This window comes from Gymnodraco acuticeps, unplaced genomic scaffold (assembly GCF_902827175.1).
Source record: "Gymnodraco acuticeps unplaced genomic scaffold, fGymAcu1.1, whole genome shotgun sequence".
In the NCBI taxonomy this organism is placed as follows: Eukaryota; Metazoa; Chordata; class Actinopteri; order Perciformes; family Bathydraconidae; genus Gymnodraco; species Gymnodraco acuticeps.
The window spans coordinates 2,733,013-2,759,045 of NW_022991443.1; the positions used below are offsets into that span (position 1 = coordinate 2,733,013).

General features: G+C 41.1%; 1 protein-coding gene across 1 annotated transcript in view; it reads left to right on the forward strand.

The window, feature by feature from the left end:
• The first annotated feature begins 10,964 nt into the window (after nucleotides 1-10,964).
• The window catches only part of hdac7a (histone deacetylase 7a), a 72,060-nt gene continuing 56,991 nt past the window's right edge, over nucleotides 10,965-26,033 (forward strand). The window contains exon 1 of the mRNA XM_034196364.1: nucleotides 10,965-11,126. The gene's annotated coding sequence lies outside the window, so the exon portion shown is untranslated. The remainder of the gene's footprint in view (nucleotides 11,127-26,033) is intronic.

Genomic DNA, 26,033 nt, shown 5'->3' on the forward strand with positions numbered 1-26,033 from the left:
CAATACGCGTCACCATCACAAAGACGGCCGTCACGTTAGCAAATGTCACCTGTTTCTTTCAAAATGAGGCGAAAAGTATAAAACGAGGTGAACATCACTACAAGTCTGGGCATGTTGAGAGCTGTACATACACGAAAGGGGAGTTAGTCGGTTCTGTAAGAGCCAGCATGCAGGACCGGCTTTACAAGGTTTCGGTGAGTAATATGAGTGCAATGTGTAACGTTAATGTCAGCTAGCTAACATTAGCTAACAAGGTACACTAACGTGTTTTGTTTTAGCAACTAGTTTTCTCCTTAAGAACTTCGTGGTCTCTGTGTATGCTGTGGATAACATTAGTGTTCACAAGAACAAGGTACAGTACACTCCCGTGTTTTGTTTTAGTTGCTCTTCAGATTGAAGCGGCCAGTTTTATATCGACTATACTGTATGTGTGATCTCCTTTTACATCTCGTTGTGTCATTTGAGTTTATTTGCTGTGTGTAGATTCAAGGATTTTGGTTATCTTGTCAATTTGTTTGGTTATCTAGGCACAGCTGTGTGTGACTCCCTCTGGTACACTGGTATGTGTTTTCCTAATGTAGAGAGCATTGATTAATTAATAAACTACACACTGAGTCTAGATCCTGACCAAATCCTTTTTTATTGTTGATCAAATGTTTTTCAAAAATGTATTCATACACATTTAGAAAAATACAATGTACAATCACAACCAAAACAACACAAATTACAAAAAATAGAGAAAAAACAAACAATAACAACAATCAGACAAGAGGACAAAACTATGGAAAAATAAACCCTCCCACCCCCAGATCTGGACCATCCTTGTATTATTGCTCATTCAATCTATTATAGCATGCTAACAAATGGTACTTACTTTATTTTTACAGATCTGCATGGGAGACGATGGCGCGATGCAGAGCGCTGTCTGTGATTGTGCACGGGGGATGTACAAATGCAGCCACGCTGCAGCATTGGCAATATTTTCCATGTGGCAGATCAGCTCCACAGATGTTGAGTCCAGCCATTTTGGTGCTGTGCTGCGGTCGGGACTTTCATCCACTCCATGCGCGTCCCTCATGAAGAGGGTGCTTGGGGGGTACAACTTGGACGGAGTCATGGCTGTCAACTGGGGGGTTGTAAATGGGGGTGAAGGCTTTTGTGCAGGCCTATCGGGTGACAGTGTTCGAGTCTGGTCTCTTTGTGAGTGAGTCGGGTGTTTTGGGAGCATCACCCGATGGACTTGTGCAGCCATCTGCCCTGCTGGAGGTGAAGTGTCCACACAGCCAGAGGAACATGACCATCGCGGAGGCAGTCCAGTTACCATCCTTCTGTCTCCGTGAGGAGGGTGGGTCATATATTCTCAAGGAGAATCACCCATACTGGCACCAGGTCCAAGGGCAGCTGCACATCACAGACCGGAGTCTCTGCTACTTTGTTGTGTGGACCACGAAGGAGGCGATCATCATCCCCATCCCCAAAGACCCTGCATGGCATGGAAATCTCCTCCTCCTGGAGAACTTCTACACCCAGCATATGCTCCCTGTGTTGGCCAGTAGGGAGGAGGACATTTAAATAAACATACTCTTAACACCCTCGGACTCTGCGTTGTGTTTGGTATGTGTGATGGGGTGTTATGCAGAGGGGAGGAAAACAGGACACAGCAGATTGGGATTGTGGTGTAGATGCTGAGCAGTTATTTAATTGTTGCATGTAATTATTATTATACTGCGTGCTTCTTAATTATTCCATCTTTTGCTGTAACATGGATCTGTATGTATATTTACTTGTTATCTACCACACTTCCTTCTACATCATACACCATCATTATACATGATGGTGTATATAGGATATATATATATATATATATTTGTATACATATCTGTAAATTGTATAATTTCATTTTTCGTATTTAGGATTGTTGGAAATGTCTTTTTGATCTCTCTGTCTATAAACACAAACTGAGTAAGATTGACAATAAAGTTAACTTTGAAAAATATATATATTCTTTATGAAAATAGTTGACTGTTGTCAAATGAATCCAAATGAAACATTGGACTGAACTACAACTACGCCTTTAAATCTCTATGGACTGTTTTTCAGTGGGATGGCAAGTTCCTATCTTTAAACATTTATTAGTTTTTTCTCAGAACAGATTTGATTTTCTGAAGTTAATTTAACTTTGGCGACCATGTAAGGTCATTATTAAAAGGTACAATCAATTTGTTTAGGGTTGACTAAAATAATGAAAAACATTCATTTGGATAATTTACTGACAAAATAAGAAACTCAATGATGCTCTACTCACCTGTTCCCTTTTTATAAAGTGAAACAGTTGAAACGATAGATTTTAGTAAACTTAAAAACAACCTTCTCCAAAAGCTATCAAGGAATATACCGAATACTTGTTTTAGAACTTTATTACATATTTTTTAGGGCTGTCAGTCGATTAAAATATTTAATCGCGATTAATCGTATGATTGTCCATAGTTAATCGCGATTAATCGCAAATTAATCGCACATTTTTGATCTGTTCTAAATGTACCTTAGAGGAATATTTTTCAAGTTTTTAATACTCTTATCAACATATGAGTGGACAAATATGCTTTATGCTAATGTTTATTATCATTTGAACAATGACAAATATTCTCATGAATATTAAACACAACAACCTCTGAACATTACAAATATTCGCCTCAATTCAACCTGGAACCTTTCTCATACAATAATACAATACAAATGGTGTGTGTGTGTGTGTGTGTGATGAATCGTTGGAGCTATGTGCAACTCAAGGCATATGCTCGAACAGGAGCTGCCTGGACGCTGCAATCATGTTGCGCACTATCCGTGCTGAGTGTGCTGACTTTTCGTACAATGTCCCACTGTCTGGCTACCTGCATAAAGTCAAGTGCTCGGCGCAGTTGTGTGGATAGAGCGCTCCTCTGTTTTCATTTAAACAGCTCCTTATATCCGTTAGCGCAGCTAACTAGCACCAGATGCTAACAACAACAATGCACGTAAGGTCTCTCTCTCGCTCCCTCGGGCCACACATACACACACCCTCCCGGTCCTCCCAATAGCCAGTCGGTGCCTGCCGGTGAGCGTGGAAGTGTGGTCTGCCACAAGCGGGCGGCAGGAGCGGGGCTGTCAGCATCAGCTTGTAGATGGTATTTTAAACTCGATGCGCTCTGAAACTACGGGGCGGCCGAAGAAAAAAAATACACATGCGTTAATCGCGTTAAAATAATTAGTGGCGTTAATTTTTTTTTGCGTTAACGCGTTATTAACGCGTTAACTTGACAGCCCTAATATTTTTATATAAATAGTTTGAATGATCCATAATTGACAGAAGCTTGTGTTTACACTGACCTGTTACTCATATATTAATGTCTTTGTAACTTCAGTAAACCACTACCTCACTAATTTCTTTCATTCATCACGGTTCAGTAAACTAAGTGATACATGAACCACTGAACCAGTTTAATCATTATAATAACGTAGGATTGCAACTCTTTGAAACTGTAGGTGGCTCTTAATAGAGCCGTTGTGTTTGGGTGTGATGGTCTCAGGTCAGTCTAAGCCCTCTCTCCGCGGATGCGGCGGGCCAGCTGGATGTCCTTGGGCATGATGGTGACCCTCTTTGCTTGGTTCATCTTACTGGGGGGCAGCTACATGGATGTCGGTGCAGTCCACAATCATTGTGCAGTTGAAGGCAGAATGAATGAAGGCAGAAAGAATTTATTATTGACTCCGAATGAAGCACAACTTCATGTCATACAATACATTGACTTTATTTGTAATTGTGTAAAAAAATATGAGCATTGATTAGCAAGCAGGACCTGCAGGAACAGAGAATGGTGATGGATGGAGCTGGGAAGAGAGAAGAATAAAGAAAACAGATCAACTTTATTATCGGATATTAAAAATTCAATTTCAAAACAAGTTGCCGCTCCTACAGTTTTCTAGTATGTAAAGATGATTTCACATGACCTATGCAAAATATCACACTCAATACATGTGTGTCTCTGGGGGGTGCATTGTGCCTTTGATGTATATAAATAATATACCATAACCAAATACTATTACGTACAGTGGAAATCAGGTTGCCAGAGCAGGTCAGTCCAGTGTGCATGTTCCTCAGGGTCTCAGCAGTTACAGGTGAGGTAAAGAAAATAAAAGAGAAAAAGGTCAGTAACAACACTTTAAAGTAACAACACTTTGAATAATTATCTCTTTTAATAATTTTCTCTCAGTAATCACTCAACTACTGTCTTTCCAACAAACAGATTGACTCACCCTCACTATCATCACAATGAAACACGTCCAGAAGAATGTCATGCAAAGCTGCCTGCCTGCCTTTGACTCCCCCTGAACTGCCTGATCTTTTAATGTTCAATGTTAACCATTTGTGCAGATAGCATTAAGTAGAAAAGATCGCCGATGCTAATGTGCCGTTAGCTTACCTCCCGCCCCCTTAGCACCTGGTGGAGGGGGCGATAGGCTACTCTTCAAATGTTTCACAAAATACTTACCATCATGACTACTCTTACTGTTTAACATTTTGGTTTACTTCATGTTAAGGCTAATACAAATGACAAGGCTAAGTAATGTGATGCTAACTAACGTGCTCGCTACTAGCTAGGTAGCTAACTTGACTATGTTCCATGCAAAATATGTATATTACCTGATATGTTTGGTCCAACGACTCCTGGTCCTTTCATCAGACGGGAAGCGATAGAACGAGCAAGTGGTATGATCACTTTTGTGATTACAACCTGGTACAAAGCACACAGGCATCTTGTAAAAGTGAATTTATTGGAGCAATCTCTTATATTTATTGGAGGGAATAAATCAGTTATGAGATCTTCTTCTTCTTCTTTGCTTTAATTGCGAGTCGCAACCAGTCTTGGAGCATTATCGCCTATGACATCACTTACGCGACCAAGAATGGGATTTGGGATTTGTAGTCTTTCTAGTTGCGTATTTTTCATAGTCTTATATCTCAACAGTTTTACGACAAACTGTGACTTTTTTACATGGAAATGATTGTTTAAGATTGACAAACATCATATGTGTAGTTCGTGGCACAATTCAAACGGGATCAAAAGATACGTTTTCTCCATTGAATTCAATGTATAATTTTTCGCTTCCGGGGTCCCATGGACCGGAAGTAGATGGGCGTGACTTCACCTCTCTATTGCAGATTCAGTCTTCCCAGCCTGGTGCAGGTCTACAATTTTGTTTCTGGTGTCCTTTGACAGCTCTTTGGTCTTGGCCATAGTGGAGTTTGGAGTGTGACTGTTTGAGGTTGTGGACAGGTGTCTTTTATACTGATAACGAGTTCAAAGAGGTGCCATTAATACAGTTAACAAGTGGAGGACAGAGGAGGCTCTTAAAGAAGAAGTTACAGGTCTGTGAGAGCCAGAAATCTTGCTTGTTTGTAGGTGACCAAATACTTATTCTACCGAGGAATTTACCAATTAATTCATTAAGAATCCTACAATGTGATTTCCTGGATTCTTTCCCCCCATTCTGTCTCTCATAGTTGAAGTGTACCTAGGATGAAAATTACAGGCCTCTCTCATCTTTTTAAGTGGGAGAACTTGCACAATTGGTGGCTGACTAAATACTTTTTTGCCCCACTGTATATGTTTCATCGCTTTCGAGCCACAATGCTTAAAGGACACAAAAGTGAAGTATTATTTGAAATTATGTTAGCATAAGAAGCCAATGTTGAAGCGTGTCAAACTTGCACTCCTCCTAATGGCCAAGACTCTACTCGTTGCAAAAAGAAGGTTGTATAGAAGTCTAGCAGATACAAAACCTCTTCTCACTTAATTTAGCACTTCTGTTAACATCTTCCTGATGGGATGTTGGTCTCAATCAATCGCTAGTTTCTGCTAGTGGCCATGTGACTGCAGAAAAGCCTCTTCGTTGTGGCACTGCGAAAACGTATATTATATTTAGGTTATTTTGATGCCTTTTCCTAATTTTAACCGAGTAGTTCCAGTTGCTGAGCAGTCTGAAATGTGTAAACAACCTTTGGATTAGGCTGTTCACAGCAGTTTAAAGTCAAATCTCCAGATAGAAAGGATGAAGAGTGCTGAAACAGGAACATGTAGAGTTAGTACGGCAATGTGTACATCAAGTTCTTACATCAAACTGTTCAAATATGGCAGCTTGGCCTGTTGCCCTTTGCGTCAAATTGTGATGTTTGAGTAGCGCTATAACATCAGTTTGAATGTTCAAGCCTGCCTCTAGTGGCCGTAGTGATTATAATGGGAATAAAGGGAGTCAATGTAGTTTAACGAGAGACAAACATCGCATCAGCAGGAAATGGGCAAAAACCAAAGTCAACATTGACTTATTTCAACTTGCATTACAAAATTACCCTTACTTACGTTAGTTATTTACAATAAGCTACGTAGTAGTTTTGTTTGATTCGGTACGTTTCAGGTAGTCTCAATCATCAATCATCCTTATGTGACAAGTTTGCAGCGAGGATATTTTACAACCATTGTACCTGAAATATGTTTCCATACATCCCTCATAACCAGAGTTGGGTGTAACGCGTTACTGTAATAATACTACTTTTGTCGGTAACGGAGTAGTGTAACGCGCTACTTTTATAATTCAGTAATCACACTACAGTTACTAACATTGCCCCGACACACGTTACTTCGTTACTTACTAAAATCACACTGACAGACAGGGTTTTATATGGTTTATATGTACGTAATCTGCGCGTCCACATCCCCACGTGCAGTGCTCCATACACATGGCTGAGTCAGCGATAACTTTCGAGGGGTGGAGGGTGCTAGGGTGACCAGACGTCCCCGTTTTCCGGGGACAGTCCCCGTTTGTATAGGCCTGTCCCCGGTTGAAACTGTCGCCGGAAATGTCCCCGTTTTTTTAATATACGTTAAAAACACATAGCAAGGTGAAATAAAACGTTTCATGTCAGGAAACACTAGGTAAACAGACTGTGGTCAAGCCAGCCCCCACTTCGGAAAACACAGTCAAGCTAGCCCGCACGTTGTATTGCGGTGCGCGAATATCCTATGCATTACAGCCCGTCCACACAGCGGCGTGCGTTGACGCTTGGAGATGGGCGTATCTGAAGCTTGGGGATTTTTTGCGAGCAACGCGACCAACAACCAATCACATGAATCTCCCGCCCCCGACATACAAAGCAAAAGCAATGTTAAAACGAAGTAAACTGGATATAAAATCCCCAAACAGGCGAAAACCTACCAGTTTCATCCACTGTCTCTGCCACCTGCCTCCATGCCTCGCTCCTCCGGTTTGTATCCCGGTAGATGAACAGAGACTGATCATACAGCACCGGGTGATTCACTACCGCTATAATGAATTTTCCCTCCATTTTTTGGAATATGAGGAAATGACCTGCGTAGTCTCTCCCAGCATACACGCGGTTTGATTGGCTAGCGCTTGTACTGGCAGATTTGCATAAACGGGATTTCATTGGCTGACGCTTCTGCCGAGGCGCCAAAAGTTGAACATTGCTCAACTTTTGAAGCGAGCAACGCCAGCAACGCTCCACGTCGCTTCCCAAAATGCAGTTCGGCTAAAAGTGACGTCACCCCATTCAAAGTGAATGGGCAGAAGCATTGGAAGCTTCAACGCACGCCGCTGTGTGGACGGGCCGTTACGGCCCCTACACACGGCGGCGTGCGTTGCCGCTTGGCGGTGGGCGTGTCTTGAGCTTGGGGAGTTTACGCGACCAACGCGACCAACAACCAATCACATGAATCTCTCCTGTCAATTGCATAAAAGGTTTTACATGTTACACTTTATATGATGAACATTTATGACAATAATGCCTATGGTGCTATTTTACGCAACATTCCATGCTGGCTAAATACTGTCTATGCCTGCTAGCTTTCCATTCAAACGAAGTACACTGGATATAAACTCCCCAAACAGGTGAAAACCTACCAGTTTCACCCACTGTCTCTGCCACCTCCCTCCATGCCTGGCTCCTCCGGTTTGTATCCCGGTAGGTGAACAGAGACTGATCATAAAGCACCGGGTGATTCCCTACCGCTACGATAATTTTCTCCTCCATTTTTTGGCATATGAGGAAATAAACTGTGGTCTGTTTCTCCTAGCATACACGCGGTTTGATTGGCTAGCGCTTGTACTGGCAGATTTGCATAAGCGGGATTTGATTGGCTGACGCCTCCGTCGAGGCGTCAAAAGTAGAACATTGCTCTACGCTTTGCTCCCACAATGCAGTTCAGCGAATCGTGACGTCACCCCATTCAAAGTGAATGGGCAGAAGCGTTGAAGTGGCAATGCACGCCGCTGTGTGTAGGGGCCGTTACGGTAGAGGCCTGTAAAAACTGCCTTCAAAATAAAAGCGTTTACTCGGTCAATAACAAATATAACTAAAAAACACACCAAACATATTCATATATACTGGAGCTTAAATTAAGAAATATGTACTATATAATGTGATCAATAATAATGTAAAACAAACTGCGTATAACTCCCACATCATAACTGAGTGAATGTAAAATGTAAGGATACAGTTATGAAGACATATCTGACATTTCCACTGAGTGACTAATTTCAATTGATGTTGACACCATCTAACAACACTCCTAAAACAACATTACTTTCTGAAGCACAATTTAAAATGTATGCTATTTAAAATCTCAAATTAGATCTATTGTCCATCTATATTTTGATTATTATTTAATGGAAACCGTCCATAATCAAAGAGTCATTCGAATTCAATCCAATACTTATTTCACTTCAGGGTGATAGCAGGAGACCCCATCTAGTCAATCAGAGAAAATCAGGACAATCTGATGTAGAGTTTCAAAAACAATGAAGAAAATTGGATATGTTAGTGATATTTTGACAGCAAAAATCAAAATGTCCCCGGTTTTAATTTTGAAAATCTGGTCACCTTAAGCCGGTATGCCCATTATTTTGAGTTCGTCCGAAGAATAGACAGGAATGTGACGCTGAGGTGCAAACTGTGCCCAGGCCAGAAGCTGTTTTCCACTGCTGGAAACACCACGTCAAACAACACATGCTAAGGTGAAGCTACCGCACACGCTATTTGTTGTTTGTTTATATAACGTAGTCTGTTCTTCTTCTCTGTCTTCCGGTTGTTGCCTGTTTTGAAAAGGTAAGGAGAGTTATTGCCACTCACGCATGCGCAGTTCGTACGTGCTCGGCTGAAGTCTTTGCGGTGTGCTCCAGTCTGGTTCCAGTGCAACACATGGCCAAGACGCAGGAGAACACGCCGACGCAACAGCGTGAGCAGAGATAGACTGCGCAAAATACAGATAGCAGGAGACAGAGGACAGCCATGGTCAGATAGGAAAACATTCAGGATCTGGATCAGTCTTATGCGACAATGGAAACTGAACTAAAGAGAACATTTGAAACTTTAGCAGTCTGCGTGATCTGCCCGTAGGGAGGGGCGGGCCGGCCCTGCGAGTAAAGTAGCGAGTAAAGTAGCGAGTAAAGTAACGAGTAAAGTAACGCGTTACTTTATGTAGAGAGTAACGAAGTAGTGTAATATATTACTTTTTAAAAAAGTAATATGTAATATGTACATGTTTTTTAGTAACGACCCCATCTCTACTCATGACACCCGTGTGTGTTTCGTCATTGCAGCACATGAAATGTTACTTCCCAGAAAGAACAGCCAGAAACCTGAAGAACTAAACAAACAACTTCAGTATTGATTGACTATATCAACCCCCCACCGATTACTACAGTCAGCTTTTGTACAAGCAGCTTGTTCCCTTCAACAACTGATTAATCAGTTCCTCCTTATGCACTCACACACACACACACACACACACACACACACACACACACACACACACACACACACACACACACACAAAGGTTGACCCGGAGGGGAGGAAATTGAATTAGCGGGGTGTAATGCAGCTCCTTGTGTGTGTAATCAGAGCAGGCTTAGAATACAGAGCCATTGTAAGTCACTGTGGTCGAGTCTGAGAGCCAGCGACCGCTGGGGGAAGCTGCCCTTATCACTAGATATGATTACTGCTGGGGGGAAATGTGTGTGTGTGTGTGTGTGTGTATGTGCGTGCGTGTGTGTGTGGGAGTCATTGCTGACTGATTGCATGGGGAATGTGCGTCTACATGCTTGTGATCATGGGTATGAGAGAGAATATGTTGAAATCGTGAAGTTTGCCAAAAAAAAGGTCAACGCTTTTCTTTTTGGCACTTACAAAAATAATCATCACTAAGCCCTCAGATCTTTCTGGATTTGGGGTTTTTATATCCTGTTGTAACAACAAGAAAAAAGCTTTTTCTGCACGTTGTTTCCACTATCATTGTTCGCCGCAGGCTGCAGCCTGTATTTTCCACGGTGGATGTCATTGTTTTTCGCTGTCTGTTAATAATTTTTGTGCTGGTATTTTGCCTCCTCCTGATATAGTGTTTCCTGCTATTGTCTTGTTTTTCTATCAGGCTGGCTGCCTCTGGACTTGAGCCAGCCGGTCCCTCCTCTACACACACACACACACACACACACACACACACACACACACACACACACACACACACACACACACACACACACACACACACACACACACACACACACACACACACACACACACACACACACACACACACACACACACACACACACACACACACACACACACACACACACACACACACACACACACACACACTTCCATGTCCATGAATACACACTTTTCTCTCCCTTCCTCCTCCTGGCACTTGAGAGAAAACACAAAAAGTCAGTGATACGGCAAACCAACTGTGTGTGTGTGTGTGTGTAACGGAGGGAGAGAGTCCACCAGTCAGTTCAGAGGGGTTAATCTCTCTCTCCCTCTCTCTCCCTCTCTCTCCCTCCCTCCCTCTCCCCCTCTGTTGCCTTTTGTTGCGGCCCCTCACTTTCTCAACACTTGGACAGAGGGAACTGATACTGTGCCTGCGTTTGAGTGTGTTTCATGTGTGTGTGTGTGTGTGTGTGTAGTTTGGGCATCCTCACCACTCTCAATCTTTCTGGACTGAACTGTACGTGAACATGACTGACAGGACTTCCTAACACACTGCTCATTCTGAATGTTCACACTAGACTGGTAAGACAGCGCTCGGCTTTGGAAATGTGTCTGACTTCATGCGGGAGTGTGTTGCAGAGGGCTGAGTGTGTGTGTGAGAAAATGCCACTTTGTGTGGCAAATGCTGTCTGGAATGCAACAGGTTGTCAGTAAATATGCGTTTCTTTATTCCATTTCAAATGTCAAGATGTGGGGACGTGAAGATGTGAAACTCTGTCTTTTTCCTGCGCTCCCCGTTCCACTTCTCCTCCTCATCCCCCCTCTCCCTGCCCGGCTCGGAGTTACTCAAGTTACCGGCTTCCTCCTGTTGTTATGAGCCCTGTGGTTTCTGTGCAGCACTGCGAGGGCGCTCCCACGCTCTCCCAAAGAGAAAGAAAGGAAGGAAAACAGGGATAACCATTTCAGAGCCACAAAGGGAGTGGGAGAAGCATTTGCTCTGTTTCTTCCCGTGTCTCCCCTCGGCATCTGCATGCACGCTTTGGTCCCTTTAACACTTAGCAACTCGGAAAACAAATGTCTTTGCCCTTTTGCTCGTCTGGTTGTCTTCTTTTTTGGTTTGTTTTTTGGACCTGAGTTTTCTCTTTTCTTCAGAGGTGGTGAGAAAATTGGAAACAGAGCCACCCACAGTGGAAGTGAGTCAGCCAGGCATTTAGTGCAGTGTTGACTTTGGAAATGGCAGAGATTTGGGGGGTGATAGAGCTGCTGGGGACAGATGAAATTGTCAGAAGAAAAACAGTAAAGTGTCAGTTTGTTCGTATTTTCTGCTGAGGGTCCCAGAATCCCTGCAAACAGAGGCTGCGTAATGTTCAACAGGCATTAAAGGAAAGAAGAAGAAGAAGAAGAGGTTGAGTGGTAGAAGCCAGAGGCTGATAATAAAGGGAGGAAGCGGCTTGTGTCCATCTGGGACAATCCCAAGTGCTGAAAGCTTCCCCACCCAGATCCCAAACAACCCTCTCCCCCCCCTCCCTCTCTGTCTTGCTCCTCGTCTCCCTCTTTTGCTCCTTCACAATAATGTGCAAGTGGCTACATTTTGATCAGCAACATGTTTCTAACTTGTTGCATTTGTTCTTTTTACAGACACATTCTGCGTACTTTCCTGACATTAGTTGTCATTTTTCCCTTATCTATTTGTGCATGCTGCTCATCTGTAGCCGTATGCAGGCACATGCACACAAAAAACACAAGTTCATGTTTGAGTGTCCTATAAATATAGAATAATTGTAGTCCTTAATGTGTGTTATTTCAAACATAAATAGCTAGTGTGACGTGTGGCTAGTTTAAACTACAACAAGTATGCAACAAAGCGTTGATTACGTTTTGGATTGAAGTTCCCCACTGAATACTCAATATTTTCTCCTGGATTTTGGTCCCAGTTTTTTAACACGTGGTTAGCGTTGGTCATTGAAACATATTTACTTATTTAGATTAAGGCAACAAACCTACTTTTAGTAAGGTTTAGGATCATACAAATATATTTGTTTTTTAACTCAACCCAAACACATAGTTAACAATAACTTTTCGGACATGAACAGTGATCTATTGGATACAAATCTGGTGTTTATTAGACGTTTTTTCCATCTCTTACACTTTACGCTTTTACTTTTTTGTGATGTCTTCTACACATGCATGTCTGATGCTTTGTTTTCTTGCAGAATACATTTCACCCATGTTCTCTACCTCCTAGTCTTTGCCTTTTTTAACTAGAAACCAGAAAATCAAAAAACAACAACTGGTGAACACAGCCATATCTGCCTTCAGTCCTCTCCCTTTGTCTAGCCTGTTTGACCATCCTCCATCTCCTTCTCCTCTTCCTCTACCCTCCCTCCCTGTCTTCCTCTCTCGCGCTGCCCGCCTGTGTATCCAGCGATAAGGGGACAGCAACGGTAGCACTTCCTCTCGCCACAGGAAGCAGGAAGTGTTTATTTCCACCGCTGCTTTCCTGGGCAAACTCTGCGCTCAGTCCGCTGGGATCCTCACCGCTATCACACATGCACACTGTGACATGTAAGTGCATGTGCCGTGTGTGTCACCTGTCTGCAGACAATGACTCCACTATATCTGCACTGCATGGTGGTTTTCATGGGAAAGCACCTGGGAAGCAGCCCACTCTGTGTCTCTTTGACCTTGGGGTTGCCTCGCAGGTCAGAGGATGATTGGGTAATTATTCCTCTAATCACTGCCAATGTTTTGATATCACCCTATTTGGCCGCACAGGTCGTGGGTGGCGCTGTTGAGCTTAAAAAAAGACAAACAACCATTCATCAGCTAATGGTTACAGTGCTGGGTGGGTGTTGGTGGAAAGAGGGAGGGAGAGAGGCTGACATTAAGAGAAAGACGGGAAAGACAAAGAATAGGGAGAGCAGAGAGCATGAAACGCTATATGATGGATTAGAACATCGAAAATAAGATTTTAAAATGGTTGTGGTGGTTTTTCTTAGGTTTGTAGTGCCACTTTGAAAAAAAGAGCTGTAACATTGTGTTCAGTACCATGAAACTTGTTGCAAATGATGGCAGAACACACCAGAAAAAATGACTTTATACCAGAACAATTTGGAAAATAGTAGGGCTTCCTAGTTCAGTTCATGACGCACATGAACTCAGCACGGTCAGAAACATACGAGTGAAGGCAGGATGGATGGAACTAAGTTAAAAATAGAGGGATTAAGAGAAGAAGTCTGAAAGCAGGAGTGTGACAGTCAGAGCGAAGAAGAAGGAAGGTTAGAAGGAAAGTGACAAAGAGGATATGCAAACATTTTCAACACATTTCTTTTCAATCCTTTTTTACGCCTCTGGCTTTGACATTTCTGAAATGTCTCAGCTGTCATTGAACACCCCTTGTATGTTGAAAGAGTAGTCGGTCACAAAAACAACAGATCTCAGCGTGTACAATGCACTTAAAGTTCATAGTTATCAAGTGTGATTTTCTATTCCTAGATGCTCTATAAACTAGAATTGTCATTCAAACCAAAGATATAGATATGTTTACTCAACTTAGCCATATGTAAATAATGTGTAAAAAAGTCAAGTCAAACTTATAAATGATAGCTGTTCGAGAGCATTTGAAGACAAATATGTTGGTTATTAAATATACTTTTTTTGTTTAAACAAATTAAAAAACAAGGATTACATATCTGCATCAATTTCAAAACAAAAATGTTTGCTCAAACCTTTTTTTAATTAAATATAATAGAATGATTTTAACATATTACTAGAATTAAATGTTTTCAGAATTGATAAATATCTGAAAACACTTTTCAGATAAATTGTTGAATCTATTAAACACATCAGAATATTCCAATCATAATTTCGCAAGGCCAACGTTGATCAAATCAAATGTCTTATTATGTTTAACCAGTGTTGTGCTAGTTACTGAAAACCAGTAACTAGTAACCATTACTAGTTACTTTATTTTATTTGTCACTTTACTAGTTACTTACACAAAAAAGTAATGCGTTACTGTGAAAAGTAACGTTTTAGTTACTTACAAAAAGGGGCTCCCATTAATGCCCTTATAGCCTTCATTTCAGTACTGTTATTGCATTGGAGAATAATACAATCTGTTGATCAACTTGACATGCCTTATATGCAATCTGGATTGCATCGATATTAGCTGGCTTTCCATTTTTGTATATTCTTTCTCCAGGTAGTTGGAAAAAGTTTTCCGTCCCATATGCCGTGTGCCGCCCGGACATGCTATCATGCTAACTAGCTCCCTGAAAGCGGGTGACTCCACTGTAGCAATAGCATGCATGTGTTCTACAACATACCGTGCAATGGCTTTATCGACTTTTCCCTGGCTAGCAGTCCCTTGGTTAAAATCCAGCCGCTGTTGCTTAGGTGGAGGTGGAGTGGCGTTGGATGAGTCTCTGTGGTCTTAGCTACTAGCTTCGTCCCAGCATGTTGTTTTTGCGGATGTTTTAAGAGATTTTAATTACTGGTTTGGGCAGTAGATAGGATCTTTGACCCGCCAAGACACAACTTACATTTAACTAAAACGTTATTTTCTTTGTGCTCGACAAAAGTGAAATAGTGAGAATATCTCCAGGTGGAGAAACTAGACTTGAGCTCCGCCGCCGCCATGATAGTCTTGTTAGTAAACAACACAAACACGCCCACAGCCCGTCTCCGCATGTGACACAGGAAGTATCTAAGTACATTTACTCAAGTACAGTACGCATCTCTGTTCGCCTGGCTGTTGACTATATAAAAAAAACTAACGCAGTAGCGGAGTAACGCACCATGTAGTAACGGTAACTGAGTTACTGAATTGAAAAAGTAATGCGTTAGAGTACTAGTTACTGCAAAAAATAACGGTGTTACAGTAACGCGTTACTGTGTAACGCGTTAGTCCCAACACTGTGTTTAACTGAATATCCAAGACCCTTAGACATTACATTTGGTATGGAGTAAATTCAAGCAAAGGTGGCTCATTTTCAGATTTGAAAAGCTGTAACTATCTTTATACAATATACTATATTTTATTAATAATAATGAATGTTATTTGTATAGCACACTTTAAAAACAACGTCATCTCTAGGCGCTTCACAAGTCGATGAAAAAATAAGATATCTGAAACATACTTCATAAAAAAGTAGTTTAAACACCATTGGTTATTTTTGCAAAGAAAAGGTTCATATCTTTCAGAATAACGGACTTCATGACTCACCCTTAAAGAGGTCTATAGCTGGGACTTGACTGGCTATTGCTATTAGGCCAATTTCTTTAGAAAAGAGAAAACCACATAAATAAATTGAGGATGGCACTTCATTGAGTAGCTGAGGAGATTAAAAATGACACCTGTGAGTATGACAGAGGACTGGGTGAGGAGAGAAAGGAAAGGGGACTATGGGAAATTGAAAGAACACGGAGAGATTTGGGGCGATTAAGAGATGTGAGCCTAAACTCTGAGCGGGTCAGGGGTCAAGAGGGGTGAGGAGGTCAGAGTGGGCCCAGCAGCTCTACTTAGAACAGGATATCCTGCGAGGAAAAAGCCATCTGTCTCCCCCTCTTTCTCTCGCTTCGTCTCCTAAATTCCCACAGAGGGCACAGCGGAGAGGAGAGGTGTAACCTTTCACACCAGAGAAAACACACGTTCCCCTCCGAGGGGCTTCACTTTCATCAATCATCGTGACTGAGACAGATAGCAGATATAATGCACGCCCGATGTGTCTTGACCTGACAGGCTGAGAGTGTATGAAGTGTGTGTGTGTGTTTGTGAACAGCTGTATGATGTTTCCATCCTGTGCTGCTGTTTGTTTCTGTTTTGCTCCAACTCGCTCCAACTCGCCGTAGGGGCGACAACCACCAAGATCAAGTTCCCTGTAGGGACAATACAGTTTATCTTACTAGGTCTTATCTTAGCCAAGCAGACAGTTTGTAAGGATTATGCAACTTTTTATTTTAAATATAATGAGGGTTATTGTTAATATTAGCTGGACAATGTAAAAACCTTAGAATTGGTGGTATTGGACAATTTTCCTTATGTAAGATATTTATGCAACAATTAGGGTTATTCATAAAATAATGCCGTTTGAGGTTCAAGTTTGGGTTTCCAGGTATAGGGTTAAGCAAAATATGTGATTGCTATACGCTAACTCTAAGTCTAATAATTAAACAGAATAAACCTCAAAGGATGTCAAGAAAGCAGGTATTTTACACCAATTCTCACCAAACTAGGATTGGCTGTAAAGCATTGTTTTCTTCATAAACAGACCATTAAATTAGGAATACAAATTAGAAAATTGTACTCAGCCAATTACCGATAGCCAATACATTTATCCATTCGTCCAGAGTTGCCTAAAGGTTTCATAGTCTCTATTGTAATTCTCTTTTCCATGTAACCTGTTCTCAGAGCGATGCCTTGACTACCTGTGGCAGAGGGTTACGTTATTAGGGGAAACAGATCAGGTTTTTATCTAGATGTGATTGTATGCTGTAGTAGAGGAATGAAGTGCCTTTGACATGGTATCAAACCAATTTTATTTAAGTTGTCTATTTCACTTGGCCCTTTTGAGAACAAAAACATTTAAACTCAAATGTCACAAAATCATAGTACAAAGAAGGCAGAAATGGTTCGGCTCTATAAGGAAACTGTGATGTGGTCTTTCAAAACTGAAAATAATGTCACCTTATAATTGAAATGACCCATAGAACAATTTGTTGTTTTGTAGGTGTGGACATCTGAGAGCCAACTTCTCTGTCACATGTGGCTGTGAACACTACGCAGTGTGTGTGTTACGTGTATGTGTCAACGACTATTCTTGCATACTACCAGATTGATCTCATGGTTGTGTTGATTCAACGTATCAAAAGAAACTTGACTGTTATACCGTCAATTTCTGCTGACTACTCACTCCTCTTACCTCGAAGGTAGGGGCAACAGCTTTTTGGAATTTTGTTTCTGTTAGGGATTAAGAATTGTTCCTGTCCAGATTTACTTGCAAAGTTAGGACAGTGATGGTTTGTATCCATTTAATCAAACAGTAGTCAGCCAGTGGTCAGCCAACACAGACAATGTTGACTTTTCTATTCACAAAGAGAGTTTATTTTTGCCATAATTTCAATCAGTAAACCCTCTTTATTTACTCAGTATAACTCTTTTTGGAAATTCAAGGTTTTTGCCATCATTCCTACAGTATAGGTAAAGGTACCAGCACATCAGAAAAGCTGAATTTGTATTTACTGTCCAAAGTTGTTGCTTTAAAGCAGTCAGACAAGACAAGAAAACCTAGACCATAGAGATGAACAGTACCATTACTACCCAAACTGCAAACATCCGTAATAGTTTACAGACTTTGCTGAAGGGGTGTCGACACATTCCCAGATATCAGCAATTACTTGAGTGAATGCAATGTTATTGTTACCGTAAGATCTGACCGCCAAAACTATGAGAAACAGATCCTTAAAGCACACACTCAGTCTTAATATAGCTCAGGTTGATATTGCCAAGTCCACGCCAACATGCTTTGCTTATTCAACTGCAATTACATTTGTTTAAAAATCTCAAACCTTGCAGGATGACAGGTTACTAAGACTGTCCAGTAAACACGCTCTGTGTGAGTCCATGGGACTTCTGTTTTGAAGCCCTGCTTCACTTGTAATTGGGGATTTCGGAGCTAAACAAACTGACAAAGTTGGCACCATGGTTTGGACCCAGGCAAAACATCTGTGGGTGTGACAGGGTCCTAAAAACGGAAAAAGATGCAGGACACTGAAACGTGTTGGCGGTATTTTCATTTGATTGTTACAATTGTCTCAAGGACTGTCTTATTTCTCTCATCGCCTTTATGTTTCAGCTACATTTCAACCTACTAATGTTTCCCTCATGTGAGAAGCCTCATGTTTCCCCTTGTGCAACGGTTCTGCCAACATATTAATTATTCTCTCCATACACTCAGTCATATACTCAGATTTTCTCACATTAATGTGTGGTCGTAAGTGGGTAATATTTTCCGTATAGGATGCATTTTTGTTCCTACCAGTGGTACATACAAGCGAGACATATTGAGAGAGAAAGAAAAAAAGAGCGCGAGGCATTGAAAGCGAGAGATGAGGAACGAGTGTTGAGCTATTTTTGGCTTGTCTGGGTGTTTCCTACACACACACACTCACGCTTCTCCGCTTGTTGTTGTTCAGACTGGTGGGTGTTGATAGGGTGAGTTTTGATTTGATTCGTCTTTAAGTTTCGATTAGTTCTTATGTGTGCACTGTTGATGTCGCTGGAATTTTCCTCTGCTTCTTATGGTTTCTTGCTGTGTTTTGAACAACTTGCCACAACTCCAAACATCCTTGGGGGTGTAAAGATCCTTAGCCCATCATTACACACTCTGATAGCCCTGTCGCCGGGGTTGACCTCAGCTCACTTTCAATTTAAGATCAAACATCCAGAAGAGGCTGCATTTCATGTTGATACGACTATCTTTGAATTGAAGTCTCAATCTCTGTATTTGCTGTGGCGTTTCTGCATAACACTTCCCATAATCCCACTGTCTGGAAAACTGTTTTGATTTGTCTAAAGACTGGTTCATAGACTGGTTCATAGAAAAGTGTTTTGAACTTTTGGATCAGTGCTGCCGTCTGCAGTTACTTTTCTTAAAAGCAATACAGTCATTTATAAAACACCATTCTTAGTAATGAGTCCTGATTGCCCTGTCAAGTTATTTTATTAGTAATAACCCACTTGCTACACAATATCTCTTAATTGTTGAACTTGTTTTTAGGGGGAAATGTCCAAATATTTAACCTCTCTTTAGACCTGTGTAGTGATGACTGCACACATGACACCGTTGCTCTGTTGTGGAAAATGTCTGTCAGCGATCCATTGTGTTTCTGAAGACTGCACATGTCACTGAGACTTTCTGTGAAGCTATGTCTCTCTCACTCACATACCGGGGAAACATTGTGAACATGTGTACGGTCTGTAAGGGAACATATGATTGTGTCTTCTTTGTGTTTCCATTCTATATGCAGTGAAGCGTTGTGTGATTGTGTGGGATATAACAGTATTTATTAGGTTATCATGCAGGCATATGATGTGTGGGACATTGAATCCTATTCAGACAGTATTAAGTCAAAGCTAACATGTATCAATATGATCTTTAAAATAAACTCATATAACTGACAACATTGTGCATAAAAAAGGCAGGATTTTATTACATCAGAGTAATCTTTAAATACAGAAGCTTTTCTTATTGATCAAGAAAAAAATCCTAAAATCCGGATATTAGTTAAAATGTACCCACTGACGCTTCCCTTGTTGTGAAGTCGATGTTTTTTTAACAGGTTTTTGACTAGACGGCGGAAAAACATTTCTGTGTTTCGCACAAGCCATGAGAATTTCACATTTTGTTATACGACATTGAATCAGCCTGTCCTCCTCCAAAAAACGACCAAATAGGTCGATTGTTCAGCAGCTTATTACGACCTATAGTCACGTTTGAAAGTTTAGCACCTCTAGTGGTCGTGTAAGAAACAACAATTTTGCGGCATATGGGCTGATGCAAACACTCCGGAGGGTCGTATATTCACAAATAACCCTCTCTGAAAAATCCTAAATTGTAGAATAGTTTGACCATTAAAATGCTTAGATTTCTAGCAAGAAGTGTGTATTGTACTTTTAGAATCCACGCCCAGAGGATGTGTAGGATCTATAGTTTGATAGATATTACGAAGATGATTTGAGGTCTCGCCAGGAGAACGTGTATATACTGCGTCTTTCCCCAATTCATTTCTGTTGACGGCAGCGTCCATGTAAAGTTGGCGTCAACCCTCACGGGGTGAAAACAGTATTTCCGGTCCCAAAATGTTCATAATAAAACCGGAAGTATTCCCCTCACTGTCAAATGATCAGTGATATCTGCACTACTCATCCACTAAAGAACATCAGTTTATCCTTGTTGATTACACAACATTGATTGGTTTAAATTGTGTACAATGCTTTTGTGTTTTTAACCTTCGATTCTGAGTTTAGGATGGCCGAAGACACTACACTACCCATAATCCTCAGCTATCGTTTGGGACTACAACATCTGCTTTGCTTGACAAACCCCGTGATTAGTCCTCAAGCTCTGTGATTGGATGTTGGAGTGGCAGTGCGCCAAGGTTACGCCAAGCGTCAAACAGCTCTTTGAAATGGAATGGAACCACGGCAGACTATCCAAAACTGGACTTGAACGGGTCCAGCCCCACCCCCCACCCTCCAGAACTACACATGCTGGCTAATTGTGTTTCGCAACATGTTCTATGGCACGTCTCTACTGGGAATTGTAGTTTTAAAAGACGTTTTCGTATTTCCCATAATTAGAAGTTGCCAGTATTAAACTGTGTACACCCCTGGAAGTTTAGGGGATACGAAACACAGTGGTGTTATCACATTTAAAACTAAATTAATAAATGGGTGAAAATTGCTTGTGTCCATAATGGACAGCATTAATATATACCCACATGACAGCTAAGGTCAGAATAGCTTTATTTAATAGTTGGTTTTATGTCTGTGACCCCTCCTGTTGTAAATTGATGAGCCTGAAACATGCACTTGTCAAGGTTCAGAGGCACATTTTTCAAATATGGCAGTAGCCATCGATCATCTTAAGATAAGATATACTTTATTGATCCCAAGTTGGGAAATGTTTTTGTGACAGCAGCATGTTTTTGTGACAGCAGCATTTGTTCTACTCCACTACAATTCAGAGGTTAACCTGGTATTTTTACTCCACTACATTTATTTTAGTTACTTTGCAGATTCTGATTAATGATGTGAAATATATACAACCCTTAAATCAGACTTTAGTTACACCTGAGTCAAATTCAGGGAAGGTGATTGTCAAGTGCCAAAATAAACTATGCAATCTATTCAGTGTTGGGCAAGTTTCTTTTAAAAAGTAACTAGTAATAGTTATAGTTACTGCTCTCAAAAAGTAACTAGTTAGTTTATTAGTTACTAAATTATAAAAGTAACTTGTAACAAGTTACTTTACTTTACTTTAAAAATAATAACAATAAAATTGAAAATGAAATGCTTTCACTGGTATTTTGCTGACTGATTCTCTGAAGGCAACAGACTCGACCGTTGCGATGGGCAGCATGTCCTCAACAACATACCTGGCAATCAATCTGTTTAGTTGACTCTGGGTGACATGTGGCGATTTTAAAAAATCGTTTTTGGGCTGTTTAGATGGTGTTGCTCCATCTGGGTCACTGCCGGTGGTTGAGACGGTGGGGTCTTTGGCGACTAGTTTTATAGCCCTATGTACATTACTTAGGTGCTTCAGGAGATTGGCATTGCTGTTTTTCGAAGTGGACAATGCTTTTTATCCTGCACACAGTTTACATTTTACCGTAATATTTTTTGCGTCCTTTATCCCCACAAATTGAAAATAGTGGTTATATTTCCAAGTTGCAAACTATGCGCTGCTGCTCTCGCTGATACTTGCATTTGCCATTGTGTGTGTGCTGGTGGTGAGCGTTGCCGTGTGTGTGGTGTGTTAGCATTAGCAAGTGTTCGTGTGTGTGTATTTTCCCCATAAGGCAACTCTGTCTCTGATTGGCTTACCCTGAAATGTTACCCCGCGTTAACCAATCATCACTCCTCTCTGCTTACTTTGACTTTTCCATGGTGCTGTGAGAGGACATCGCTGTATTCGCCTGTAAATTACATCCGCAGGGAGATTCGGTTCAGTTCCATCACATAATGTAACGCAGTAACGCACCCATTTAAATCACAGTAACTATAACGGCGTTAACTAATGGGAATAGGTAACTAGTAACGCTATTAGTTAGTTACGTCCTGCACTAAACTGTTTTATTGTAGAGATCACTACAGTATCTTCTTGATATTTTATATTCTATATTTCTATCATTGACCTTCTACTTTCCCCATATTCAACAAAAAAATGTCAATAACGTGCTTTAACCACTAAGCGGTGCGGGTTAACAAACCTTCAAGTTTACAGTGTTAACACAATACATTATACTTTCCAGTATAGAAAGGTATATCCATCCTTTAATTGTAAGCTGTTGAAATTATGATTCCATAGATGTGTCTCCCATCACCCAAAACCCCCTGACTATTCTCTCAACTCAGATACATTCTTTAATTCAAAGAAAATCAGTAATATCTTTAAAAACTACAAGTCCTTTTCTATCAGCTGTGCACCGTTATGGTGTAAATATAGCCTATACTGTACCAATTGAATCAAATATAAAAGTCAGCTGAATTAGTGTTGATACTGCAAGGAGACGTATTGTGTGAAGAGAAATTGAAGATGTTGATTAATTGCTGATATATTTATGATCCACGTCACGTTTTCAGTTTCGGCGGCATTTTTTCCAGTTTGTCCAGAAGTCTTCTCATTAGGGCTCTATAAATAAAGAATTACGGCAGATGTGTAATATTTAATGCAGTCGAACCGTGTATTACAATGCCGTTATGTGATGATTTTTTTTTAATGTTTTCGGATTTCACATCGCATAAACACAATATCTCGACGTGCATTGCGGCTAAAACATCCAATCACGAGCTTCAACGATAGCTGAGGATTATGGGTAGTTCGATGTTTTAGCCTATTAAAAATAAATGTGTCTCTCAGAATCAAAAGGGAAAAACCTATGGGAAAAACACAAAAGCAGTGTACACAATTTAAACCAATTAATGTTGTGTAATTAACAAGGATAAACTGATGTTTTTTAGTGGATGAGTATGGCAGATATCACTGTAAAATCATTTAACAGTGAGGGGAATACGGTTTTATTATGAAAACTTCTAGACCGGAAATACTGTTTTCACCCCGTGAGGGTTGACACTAACTTTACATGAACGCTGCCGTCAATAGAAATGAATAGGGGGAAAGACGTTGTTACGAACACTGAGGATGTAGGACCCAATTGCAAGACCCGGGAGACAGAGGTAGAATATTTGTAAGATACTTTATTTTCCAAAACAGCATTGAACAACAAAAAAGGTAACTATCAAATCTCTAGCCGAAATGACAAAAATAGAGAACAAAAAATGAAAGCGCTCCGTAGTGAGGAATCAAACTTTTCAAGAGTACAAGGAGCATAGACCTGACCATAGCAAGAGACAATACGCATAGACCTGAATATGACAAGAGACAAAACTAACTGATACTGAACACTGGGAGACAGGGGAATTTAAACACAGGGTAACGAGACACAGGTGGGAACAATCAGGGGCGGGGCTGACGCTGATGAGCACAGGAGACACCGAAGGGATGACAGGTGAAAACAATCAGGAAATTAGACACACCAGGGAAACTAACAACAGACAGGAAAACACGGGGAGAAAGACCAGACAATACACAGGGAGGAAAACATGACAAGGAAAACAGAAAAACACCCACTACCAGACACACAAACTTAAAACCGTGACAGACGTAGTATATATACACGTTCTCCTGGCGAGACCTCAAATAATCTTCGTAATATCTATCAAACTATAGATCCTACAAATCCACTGGACGTGGATTCTAAAGGTAGGCCTACAATATACACTTCTCGCTAGAAATCTAATCAAAAAGCATTTTAATGGCTAAACTATCCTACAATTTAGGATTTTACAGAGAGGGTTATTTGTAACCCTAACTAGAGGTCGAAAACTTTAAAACGTGATTTATAGGTCGTAATAAGCGCTTGAACAATCGACCTATTTGGTCGTAATAAGGGCTTGAACAATCTACCTATTCGGTCATATGATTTGGAGGACTTGTTGCATTGCATATAGCAGAAGATACTCCATTTGTGAATGTCTGAAGCTTTATTGTGTTACAACTAGGGCTGTCAGTCGATTAAAATATTTAATCGCGATTAATCGCATGATTGTCCTTAATTAATCGCACATTTTTTATCTGTTCTAAATGCACCTTAGAGGGATATTTTTCAAGTTTTTAATACTCTTATCAACATATGAGTGGACAAATATGCTTTATGCAAATGTTTGTTTATTATCATTTGAACAATGACAAATATTCTCATGAATATTAAACACAACAACCTCTGAACATTAAAAAGATTTGCCTCAATTCAACCTGGAACCTCTCTCATACAAGTGTGTGTGTGTGTGTGTGTGTGTGTGTGTGTGTGTGTGTGTGTGTGTGTGTGTGTGTGTGTGTGTGTGTGTGTGTGTGTGTGTGTGTGTGTGTGTGTGTGTGTGTGTGTGTGTGTGTGTGTGTGGTGTGTGTGTGTGTGTGTGTGTGTGTGTGCGTGTGTGTGTGTGTGTGTGTGTGTGTGTGTGTGTGTGTGTGTGTGTGTGTGTGTGTGTGTGTGTGCGCACTGTGATGGATCGTTGGAGCTATGTGCAACTCAAGGCATATGCTCGAACGGGAGCTGCCTGCCTGCTGAGTGTGCTGACTTTTCGTACAATGTCCCACTGTCTGGCTACCTGCATAAAGTCAAGTGCTCGTCGCAGTTGTCGGCGAAATGCCACTCCTCTGTTTTCATTGAAACGGCTCCTTATAGCACCAGATGCTAACAACAACAATACACGTAAGGTGTGCCTGTTCTCTCTCTCTCGCTCGCTCGGGCCACACATACACACACCCTCCCGGTCCTCCCGATGGCCAGTCGGTGCCTGCCGGTGAGCGTGGAAGTGTGGTCTGCCGCAAGCAGGCAGCAGGAGCGGGGCTGTCAGCATCAGCTTGTAGATGATATTTTAAACTCGATGCGCTCTGAAACTACGGGGCGGCCGAGGACAAAAAATACACATGCGTTAATCGCATTAAAATAATTAGTGGCGTTCATTTTTTTAAATTCTGAAATCCAATGAAGAAATCCCATTGCTTTTTGTCGAGGGAGCCCTTGTGATGCTAACTCACTGGTCCGCCAACAAAAATACGTCATCACTGGACCACTCTAGAGGGCCGTTATTGCAAATGTGACTGCTTTCACAAAATGTAAAGTTTCCATAAAACATTTTTATATGCTAAAGGAAATCCCAACGATACTGATCCTGACCCGATATGTGTTGTGGTTGTAGGGCAGTAGGCCTACCATATCTTCACTGAGCTCAGTCTCTGGAGGCTAAATGTGTAATTTTCTTCCATGGCGGCATTATGCATTTTCAGTTCTTTAAATAACCTCCATGGTTATCTTCCATGAAGCAGGAGGGTCACAAACAATTAGAGCGGGTATGTGTCGATGTGCTAGGTCTCTGTTTGTCTGCATCTCATGATTATCAACTGACCGCCGCAGGACTAAAAAAAGTATTCTGCTGAAAGAGCTGTCACACATGGAAAAAGAGTACTGCAGGTGTGACACTTCTGGCAAAGGGGATATTTTAGAAAGGAAATCCGGCTAGAAGAGTTTGAGTGGAGTTCAGTATTGCAGCTGACTCTGATTCTTTTTCTCACGTATAAATATGCAAACAAACACATGGATATCCGCACGCGCAAAAATAAAAACACGCTTTTCCTCCCA